Here is an 11935-nt window from a genome sequence, read left to right as displayed (position 1 = left end):
ACTGCCAAGCTCACAGCATTATTCATGCACGGATATATACCTGCGGGAGAAAGCTAACAGTGAATCTGTGTTATTGAATGAAGGAAGTGACATGAGAGAGAGCCAGAGGCTGTGATCAGACGCTAAGATGAAAAAGAGCTCTGGGGACAGAGAGGCTACTACTCCTGGCAGAGCTTGTGTTTGTTCTCTCATTCTCACACACAGGAGTCACACACATCTTGGGCTCACGCACAACGAAAACATTGAGCTGTTTGCCTGAGTAGGCTTCTCCAGCTCACACTGCCAGTGGCTGAAAATTCCATGTTGTCAAGTTTGCACAGGTTGAGTACCCCTAAACTTCCCATCAACTCTGCTTGAATGTCATCTCTCCGTTCATGGGCACAGGCCTCAGCCATTCCCCTCACCTGCTGCTTGCTGTTACATGTTCAGAGCAACACCTCACTCTCCCATCCCACTGACCTTTAAAAATCATATATCCTCAAGACATGAAATCCATTTTATTACATGTCTGTATATATGTTAGGAGTTCATATATATGTATAAGCTCAGTTTAGGATCCAGTTTATGGGGTTGCATGTCTGTATATATGTTAGGAGTTCATATATATGTATAAGCTCAGTTTATGATCCAAACCAGACAAGTGCAAGCCCTTAATGTGGCCACATAGCCTGGACAAATCCAAACGTATTCACAAAGTGAATAGAGTCTGGTGACTGTTGATTGGGAAATGTTTCCAACATTTGCTTTGCGACGGGACTTCATTGCTGTGGCCGTTTATCAACCGATCAACAACATATCCAAACAAAACACACACTGTTGATAAGGGTTCTCCCTCTAGTTTCCTCTGTGCTGAGTATTAAAAGTCTGCTACAAGAACAAATGTAATGGCATTTGCATTTTCCTTAATTTTAGTAGGCTTCTTTTTGTATAGTGATACACCAAATCCAAGATTCGGTTTCGTATTTGGCCAGATCTTAAGCTTTTTGATAGGAGCCGAACCTTGTTTTATCAAACTGAATCCTATGCAGCTGACTGTAAATTGTAATAACGTTGCAAGTGATCATGGGAAGGTGTTTACATTTGCGCTGAAAGCATGCGATGGAGTTCAAAATGTGTAAGGAATCTGTCGTTAGTAACAACACAGACAGCAGCCAGGATGCTGCAGCTAGTTGTTCAGCAAGGACATTCACAAATAAAAAATGATGTATCAATCTACTCTAGTTGTTGGTGATGTTTACTACATTTACTGCTTGTTCAAACTCCATACCATCTTCTTCCTTGAACACATCATAAAGGCGATTCTCACTGCTTCAAACAAACAGCAAATGCTTTTAGTACATATATACACTTGATTGTGTACAAATGTCTGCTGTTTTTTACATTTTCAATTGCTAATGTCATGTTGGTCAAAATGCACTATACTGGTCCCATGCAGAATAGTCGTACCCCATAAAACAAATTGGCCTTATTTTATCGCTTGAATCATTACATAGATAGATAGATACTTTATTGATCCCCAGGGGAAATTCAAGGTCATGCAAAGGACATACAAAGGACATGCAAAAGTGTTGACTAGATTGTCTGTCTAGCATATGTGACTCACCTGACAAACAGGAACGCCAGGGCGTATACAAAAATATTGACTACAAAAATCTGGCTTCCCTCTGGCCAAGGGGTGTTTGACTGTTTGTCATTTTCCCTTTGCACAATGTTGTAAAGCCTTTGTTTTCTTTACAGTAAAATAGTAAAAATTTTGAAGCATATCCACTCTCTTGCAATCAACCCTCTCCACAAACAGTTATGTGTAACTTTGGAGTTTTGAAATAGCTGTGCCACATCGAAAATAGTGCTACCCTGTGCACTATTTTGAAAATACATACAGAGTAAACTGTCATATCATAACAAAGCAGTTTGACTATGTTGTTCATACACAATGGTGAAAGGACATGTGAGGACAGTTTCATTGGTATACATACTTGCTTTTTAAACATAGACTAAGCATTTTGAGCAAGGTACACATTTTAGCAGGTAATACATTGTGGTATTGTTTTGAAAAATGCATTAACTGTTGTGCAAACATTTGAGAAATGCACCAAAGTGACTGAGAAAACTGTAAATAAAATAAAATAAATAATAATAAATAATAAATAGATAAATAAAACTGTAAATAATGGATTTGGTATTCAGCAGAACCTTAAAAATCAGGACTCAGTGCATCCCTATTTTTGCAAGAGGTAGTTGGTGAATATGGACAAGCCATTGTATACAAACTGATAACATTGGGTAGAATTGTTCAGAGACATGCCTAAGACACGCTTAAGTGCTTAAAAAGGAAATATGTAGGCTCCTTAAGGGGTAGACGCGCTATTTGTGTTTTCAAAGGCTTATAACACCCAGGTCACTCTTCTTACATGCCTTCAAACCAGTTCATTATCACCCAATTATATTGTCTCTGGTTAAATATCAGCTGCTCTTTACAATAGTCATAAACGATACAACTCATTTACCTGCTGCTTGCTTGGAGCTAAACCTGCTACATGTTTGGAGCTAAACATGCAGCAGAGGCTTATCTCTCCGACCTTTAAATCGTCATCTCGGGAGACACGGCTCTCTGCTGTTAAATGTGAAGTGACTTGTCAAAAAGGCCTCTCAACCTTGTACTCCTGCACAGGTGGGGGAACCATATCACCTATAATGTTGAAGGGGAGAGATTAATGTGTCCGGTCGTGATAATGATTCTGATTGACATGTGCTGGGGAAAATGGCTTTTATTAGTCAGCCTTCAAGACTATTATGGTTTGCTCAGTCGCTTTGGTGCATTTCTCGAATCATCATTAACGCTTGCACAACAATTAGTGCATTTCTCAAAACAATTAGTGGAAAGATGGTTGAAATTCACATTCGGTCTTTAACATTTTTGTTGAATTATAACCGGTTCTGAACATCTTTTTAACCAAACTCAACCCCTAACCCAGCAAACCCAACAAACCTCTTTAACAACCCCTAATCCAGCAAACCCAACAAACCTCTTTAACAACCCCTAACCCAGCAAACCCAACAAACCTCTTTAACAACCCCTAACCCAGCAAACCCAACAAACCTCTTTAACAACCCCTAACCCAGCAAACCCAACAAACCTCTTTAACAACCCCTAACCCAGCAAACCCAACAAACCTCTTTAACAACCCCTAACCCAGCAAACCCAACAAACCTCTTTAACAACCCCTAATCCAGCAAACCCAACAAATCTCTTTAACAACCCCTAATCCAGCAAACCCAACAAACCTCTTTAACAACCCCTAACCCAGAGATGTAGAGGAGGCTAAACGCAAGTAAAGACAGTTTATCCACCTCTGAAATGTCAGATATAGAGTTTATCCAGCTCTTATTAGAGTTTATCCTCCTCTGAAATGTCAGATATAGAGTTTATCCAGCTCTTATTAGAGTTTATCCACCTCTGAAATGTCAGATATAGAGTTTATCCAGCTCTTATTAGAGTTTATCCACCTCTGAAATGTCAGATATAGTTTATCCAGCTCTTATTAGAGTTTATCCACCTCTCAAAAAAGTTTATTCACCAATTGCAACTTTTAACATTCAAAAATCACATTGTAAATTCACGTTCACAATATGTACACTTATCAACACTCTAGGAACCATTTAATACCTAATACCACTGCTATTGTTATTAACATTGGACAATAACCTCCACCATCATCAAACATGTTCCAAAAGCCTTTTTAAAAAATCTGATACTACATGGTGCAGTCCACCTTACCGTGATCACAGAATTCATAGTTTACCCACCTCTTATTTTACCACAACACCGCTGCCCTAACCTGAATACAATGTTGTTCTCAGAGTGTCAATAGCTTGTTCATGATTTGAGCATCTGTGCATAGTCTGTGGAAGACCCATAAAGTGTGACCTGTTAGCCAGTTAGCCCTTTAGCCCTCTAGATCGTTAGCCAGTTAGCCCTTTTCCTATACATGGATTTCTATGCAACGTCACGAAAACATGCGTGCGCAACTAAGAGGCAGAAAGCACCATAGAACAGCATAGAGCAATGCTCTCCATGAAAAGAATAAAATGAGTTTCTGAAAACTGCACCAATTCGAATTCACAATGTATGACAAAGAATGTTAAATAAGTTCAATATCCCTAACGGAATGCATGTCTTCGCCAAAAATGACAAAATACGATGTTATATTAATAATGCACGCTCGGGGAGCAGCGAGGGGTTAGGTGCCTTGCTCAAGGGCACTTCAGCCGTGCCTACTGGTCGGGGTTCGAACCGGCAACCCTCCGGTTAGTCCGAAGCGCTAACCAGTAGGCCACGGCTGCCCCCAAACGTTGTGTATGGCCACAAAGCGTCTTCTGCCCCACGGCTGCGCGCGCATCAACCTCCACAACATTTAGTCATTTGTGCACATCATAGTAGCAAATTCTCCTTCCTCTGAACAAATTGCAAATACTTTTGGACATGTATCAGTTGCTTTCATACAATTCTCTGCTGTTTTTTAACATTATCATTTGCTTATGTCATGTCAGTCAAAATGAACTATACTTATAGATACTGAATAGTCGTTCCCTATAAAACTAATAGTCTTCATTTCATTGCTTGAGTCATTACATACAAAATTGTTGAACTAGTTATCAAATTCTGTCACAATGCTGTAGAATTGCAAAGAGCATACAGTAAAAATGTACGTATTCAGTGTCTTGTACTCACTTACTCCCCTAACTACAGCAATGTGTAACTTTGTAGTTTTCAAATGGCTGTACAAGTACTGTATAGTGCTGTCTTGAGCATGTTCAGGTAGTGTAACTGAGTTCTGACCTTTTTTTGCATTGGAAAACACTGAGAGAACTGTCATAATGAAAACATGACAAAGCCATTTGACTATCTTGTTCATAAACGATGGTGTCAAGACTTCTCATTTTGATGATACTGACAGTTTCATTGACATGAATACGTGCTTTTGAGGAATGGACTATCCATTTTGAGCAAGTGACGTGCTTTTGCAGGTCATCCACTAGGTTTTGCAGTTTGCACTAATTGTTTTGAGAAATGCACTAACTGCTGTGCAAATGTTAATAGTGATGTGAGAATAGCACCAAAGCGGCTGAGAAAAACTGTAATTTAATTTGATCATATCTGCAAAAAATCCACTGGTATGTTTTTCTGAAGTGAAAAAATGCATTCTGGTGACAAGTGTGTAGTCAAGACCTGGGTGTGGAGCATATCTGACGCCTTGCCAACTTGGCTCAGTTACACAGTGGATGTTGCAATTGTCGCTGTAGTGTCTGCACATATGCATGCACACACAGTTATGGCATTTCTCAAAACAATTCGTGCAAACTACATGACACAGTGAATTGCCTCCAAAAGCATGTATCTTGCTCAAAATGCTCAAAGTCTATGTCTCAAAATCAAGTATTTATACCAACGAAACTGTCAGTGCAATCAAAATGGCAACTCTTTATGCCATTGTGTTCTTTCAAGATATTCAAACTGTGTTGTCTTGTTGTCAATATGGCAATTTACTCTATAGCTATTTGATATGAATGTGCAAGACAGCACTATTTTTACTATGTGGCTATTTCAAAACTACAAAGTTACACATTATTATGTGTGGAGGGGGTTGATTGTAAGAGAGTGGATACCAGTTTTTACTGTTGACAGACATTGTGGAGGTATAAAACAGGATTGAGCAAATTAAAATGACAAATATACAGTAAAAAAAACCCTTAGAACTGTGCACCACTCTGTATAAATCCTGATGTTCCTGTCTATCAACTCATATTTATGCTAGACACAGTATGGAAACTATGACAGCTATCTATTTCAACACTTATGCATGAAATGAGGCCAATTTGTTTTATGGGGAAGGACTATTCAGCATGGAACCAGTATAGTGCATTTTGACCAACATGACATTAGCAATTGAAAAAAACAGCAGACATTTGTACAAAATCAGCTCAATACTACAGTAAATAACATGATGTACTAAAGCATTGCTGTTTGTCCAAGATGAGAAGATTTCATGCTTTTATGATATGCACAAGAGATAAGATGATATGAAGTTTGAACAAGCAGTTTTGAGAATTTTAATTGTGATCTGAAGAATGTACCATAGCAACTGAGAAAAATTATAACCCACACACATAATGATTTTAAAAAGCCTAAAAGCAGCACTAAACAATATCTGTTCTCGGGGTCCCCCTACAGTTGAAAAGTGCAATAACACATGGACTAATTGTGCGTCTTCGAATCTGAATTCCTGTAGTAGCAGCTCTTTTCCATTTAGATTTTTTTTTGTTTTGTTGGGTGTTCCTACCCAAACAGCATATGGCTTTCTTGCAAGACCTCTTGTGTGGCAGAACCGCGTCCACTCTATCTAGTTTATGAGCCATCAAAATGATTTTGGAAACATTATTTTAAGGTAAACAAAAAACTCTTTAGGAGTGCTTTTGCTGCAAACATTTATTGCAATTCGAAGTTTAGATTTAGCTTAATGTGTGTTGAATGGTGTCTACTTCTAAATGAATGGTTGCACAAATAGCCCTACTAAAGCAAGCAAGCTACTGCAGAAAATGTGGAAATCATTTGTGTATGCGCAATATGAAGCCCAGTGAGTGCATGGGAATGCTTTTAAAATCTGCTGTCAGTGCAACTTACATAACACCTTGTTACATGTAACCCTACTTATGAATCAGAATGGATTCCTGACAAACCTGAGGGTTTACAAGCCTGGGCGAACTGGCATGTGTTCAGCTAAAGGTCATGTGTCATTGTCTCACCAAACACTGGGTGGTGATGAGCTCCCTGGTAACCAAGACAGGATTAGGACAAATCCTCTTGCAGATGTATTTGCTACAGAACGTTGAGTCTCAAAGAATCAAGAACTCGTTTCATTGAGTTAGACCTGTGGAAACAAGGCATTGCATGCAAAGTTTGTTTCATAAACATATTTTAAAGTGAAAGATCACAGTGTGCTGCATAGTCCAACAGTTACCAGTTGATCTTGATGAGTATCTGGTGCATGCTGATTACTACAGTATGCCATAGCAATGTGTGCATCCCATGCATCTCCTCAATGGGGGGCCTGAATGTTGTAATCACACTGTGTGTGTGTGTGTGTGTGTGTCGCGTGCGTGTGTGTGTGTGTGTGTGTGTGTGTGTGTGTGTGTGTGTGTGTGTGTGTTGCGTGTATGTGTGTGTGTGTGTGTGTGTGTGTGTGTGTGTGTGTGTTCACTCGCATAACTTCAAAGGTTCAATACAAGGTAAAGTGTTACCATATCTCAGGCATCATGGCACGATGATCTGGATTCCGATCAAGATACCTTTTTTCACTTTCTTTACTTACCAATTGTTGGGGTGAGAGTTGATGAGAGTCAATGTTGTGTTGTTGTTGTTGTTATTACTAATGGCTCATTGCACACATTGCACGCAACATCATGACTACTGTAGTAGGTGCAGAGGAGTGCCACAAGGTGGCGATGTAGGTCTTTTCAGTATTTCTTTTGACATAGTGAGCGCCATTGTAAAAACATCCATATTACCATATTTTTGTCTAACCAACTACACACTGTTGGGCACAATGGAAAGCACTCTCATCTGTAGTATGCTTTGCCATAATACTAAAATAGTTCAAATTGTAGAAAATTCTTCAGTTTGTTCACATGCACAAAAAATATTATTATGACCGCCGCTAGCGACGCTAGCTAAGCAGTCATATAGGGATTGTCAAAGTTTTTTTTTTTTTTTTTTTTTTTCTGAAACATCGGGGCACATGAAAAAACACACATTCCAAACAAGCATACACAAAAGTTTCAAGAGTGGGGGATGGAGTAAAATATGGAGACAAATTGAAGGCTTATGGAGTATAGCAGCGTAGTGGAGTAGCAGCATAGTGGAGTATAGCAGCGTAGTGGAGTAGCAGCGTAGTGGAGTATAGCAGCGTAATGGAGTACAGGTATAGCAGCGTAGTGGAGTACAGCAGCGTAGTGGAGTAGCAGCGTAATGGTAATGGAGTAGCATAGCAGCCGTGAGTAGAGTATAGCAGCATAGTGGAGCATAGGAGCCAGAGTGGAGCAGCGTAGTGGAGTATAGCAGCCTAATGGAGTACAGGTATAGCAGTGTAGTGGAGTACAGCAGCGTTGTGGAGTACAGGTATAGCAGCGTAGTGGAGTACAGCAGCGCTAGATACAAATAAGCCATCTGCTACAGTGGTAAACATGAACAGGCTATGAGAAGTTTGCTGTACCTCTTTTTAGTCTGCTGTAGGTGGCAGTACTGCTTGCCATTTGCTTTTCTGGATTAATGACCCTGCTATCTGAATCTATGTTGTCTGTTCCTCTTGTGCTTGACATCATCATTGTCACCAAGGCGACTGTAACATACTTGGGCAAGCATGTTGGCCAAGGCCAGGTTTGTCCGGTACAGGAGAAGGTTGCTGCGATAGAGCAATACCCTGTACCAGCGACGGTGTAGGCTAACTGCCAGTGCTGCCAATGTTCTTTCCATAGATATATATAATAAAGGCTAGATGTCTCGTCCGCGTTGCTGGCCAATGGAGGTCGATGTCCGCACCCGACGGCCATCTCACAGTCAGCTCGCTAACTCATAACATTGTGTTTCAGTGGTGCATACTGTAATGACAGGTAGTGACCTGAAGGTGTAATTGTTATAGCCTGGGGGCATTGTTCTGCCTTTAGTAGAAGAAGAGATATACCTTACATCAGGTACCACAGAGCCCACCAGATAGCTTGCCTTGACAAGATGGCCGCCAGTGATGCCGCCATAAGACTCCGCCATAAGACATCTAGCCTTTATGATATATATCTATGGTTCTTTCTCTCTCTACCCTGATGCTGGCCCTCCGTTTAGTGCCTGTCTATGCAAGCCAGATGCTGGCTGGGGCTTTTTGACTGAGTTACTCTTTATTTTCCTTAGTTTGTAGATCTACAACCAGGGTAGGAATTTCACGGCGGCCACGACGGCCATGGCCGTCGTAGCCCCTTGCGTTGGCCGTGATGCCCCTTTGAAAATCAGAGGTTTACAGGCCACGGTGGCCTTGGTGCCCCCTTCTTTCAATATTCTGCTTTGCGTCCTACTAATAGCGATTTTTATTTAGCCTATGGCCTGTCAAAATAATCTTAGCATTCACAGCACAAATTAATTTAGTCTTTTACGCAGTGGAGAAAGTGACAGTGCAAGAAAGAAAGTGTGTCCAAATTCACCCATTCTTCTCAGTTTAACTACTCGCGAAGTAGCCTACTCATCATCACACAGACATCACAAGTATCACATGAAAGAGCTTTTTCTCAGCTTTTAAACAATGTTAGCCGATAATTGCTGTGTTGGACGGTTCGCGATAAAAGTAAATAATATAATTCAATTTAATCATACATTCTACTGAAGGTTTTGCGTCCATGATCTCCCTACCCATTCATATCGATGGAATACTTCAAGAAACCCTTCTTTTAACACATGACAAACCATATATAAGAATAAACAGCAGACCTTACCGAACACAAAGGTGTAAAACAGTCCCCTGTACAGTTAGCTGTTCCAGAGTAATCCAGTTTGTGTTTCGAATTTGCAGTAAATTTCGACATGCATGGATGTCTCCAAATTTGGGCTTTAAGTTTTACAATGTGTTTAAATTGTTCGACAAGATTTCATAATGGGCCAAATACAAAAATAAATGTTACAAATATCGCCTAGATATTGGTAAATCAGAGGACAGCTGACTAACAGTTTGTGAAAGTAGCCTTAAAGGGGTGGTTCAGGATTTTGGACATAGGACCTCATTTCCAAGTAAGCAAGTGTGATATTTATCAGTGGAGACCGTTTTCAACACGTTTCATCCAGTCCTTTTAATTGCAGAGTTCGCAGGTGCTAGGCTAGCGCAAGTCAACGGTATGTGCTAGCCTGCCACTAAAAACAGTCTTACCCACTCCAAAGTACACCCAAGGCAAATAAATTATAACGCCAGACTATCGATGTAAATGTCTGTATTGATAGTTTTATTTCTAACATTATTCTATCCTTTTCAACGATCGCATTGCATTTTGAGGGACTAGTGTCTTAGCAGCAAGGAATTATACTTGCTCCAGTTAGTAGTACTGCGCCAAAAAGTAAACAGTAAAGCGACTCCAATGGGGATACCTAGTAGTAGCCTTGGTAATATCAGTCCGCCGCTGAGATGCAAAATGACTACTACCAACTTCAGGGAACAAAGTATAACTATTAACGCGATCGCGAGGGTAGTTGTATTTCTTACACTATTCCATCAACACAGACATTTACATCATTGTCTGGAATTTGCCTCGAGTGTCCTTTGGAGTAGGTAAGACTGTTTTTAGTGGCAGGCTAGCACATACTGTTGACTTGTGCTAGCCTAGCACCTGCGAACTCTGCAATTAGAACGACTGGATGAAACGTGTTGAAAGCGGTCTCCACTGATAAATATCACACTTGCTTACTTGGAAATGAGGTCCTATGTCCAAAATCCTGAACCACCCCTTTAATGATCACAAAATGCTAAGCATGCATCTAGGCTATTTGAGTTTCTTAAAGCTGAGTTGTGCTTAAATTGTTCAATACATGATTTCATAGCAGGCCAAATATAAAATAACTGTTATATGTAGCCTAGATATCTGTAATTATTAGATGATCAGAAGATTTACAGTTCTATGTAATATGTCATTTTTCATGTTTTTGTCATGTTTCATATAGTGATGCAGGTCTACTGCAGTGAATAGGCTAAATACAACTTTGATCATTTTTATATGCTATAGTTAACTTTGGCCTTGGTGCCCTGACATGTGGCCTTTGGCCCCCCACCAAATATGCCCAACTGAAGGCCAAGTGGCCTTGCCCCCAGAATGGTGAAATTCCAAGCCTGTCTACAACTTTTTGTACACATCATTCAATTATTGTTAAAACATTGTTGTTCATTGTTATTCTGCAAGCCCTTGTGTGTCCTCCCATTTTTGCCCAGTTTATGAGACAGACTGTGACATCACACACACACACACACAGGATGTGGAACAGCACCTACTAGGGTCAGCTCATGGACTTTGGACCCACAAAGGGCTGCCTTGCACTACTCCACTTGCACTACTCCACTTGTACACTTGCACACTTTGCAACTTGTTGTTGTTGTCCTGAAAACACTTCTTAACACACTCCTGCTGCTCTTACATAACTTGCACCACTATGCCACTTGCATACTTAGGTCAAACAGAACTACCTCAGCCATTTATTGGCCTGACTTTTGCACTATTATATTGACTGTCTACTGTATGCACAATTGCACAATTTCAACTCAAATTTTTCTGCTCTTATTTTCTTTATTGTATGTGCCTTCTTATTTACTTTTTATATTGTTTACTTGAATGTTATGTTTGTCTGTGGACCTAATTGGTAAAATATGTCTTGTCTCCACCGTGGGATAGTAGGAAACGTAATTTCGATCTCTTTGTATGTCTTGACGTGAATAAATTGACAATAAAGCAGACTTTGACTTTGACATTGACTTGACTCATCAGCACACAGACACACATACACACACTAACACACACACACACACACACACACTAACACACATAAACACACTAACACACACACACACACACACACACACACACAAACACACAGAGGATGTGGAACCGCGCCTACTAGGGTCAGCTCATCAGCACACAGACACACATACACACACTAACACACACACACACACACACACACACACTAACTAACACACACACACACACACACACACACACACACACACACACTACACTACACACACACACACACACACACACACACACACACACTGTCCTCCCTTGATCTCTCTGTGCTGCTCCCTGTATCTCTTGCCCTGCTGTCTTTGTGATGCTGTATTTTAAAGAGAACACACAC

This window comes from Alosa alosa, chromosome 6 (assembly GCF_017589495.1).
Source record: "Alosa alosa isolate M-15738 ecotype Scorff River chromosome 6, AALO_Geno_1.1, whole genome shotgun sequence".
Lineage (NCBI taxonomy): Eukaryota > Metazoa > Chordata > Actinopteri > Clupeiformes > Clupeidae > Alosa > Alosa alosa.
The sequence above is the reverse complement of the archived record's forward strand: the minus strand, read 5'-3'. Positions refer to the sequence as shown.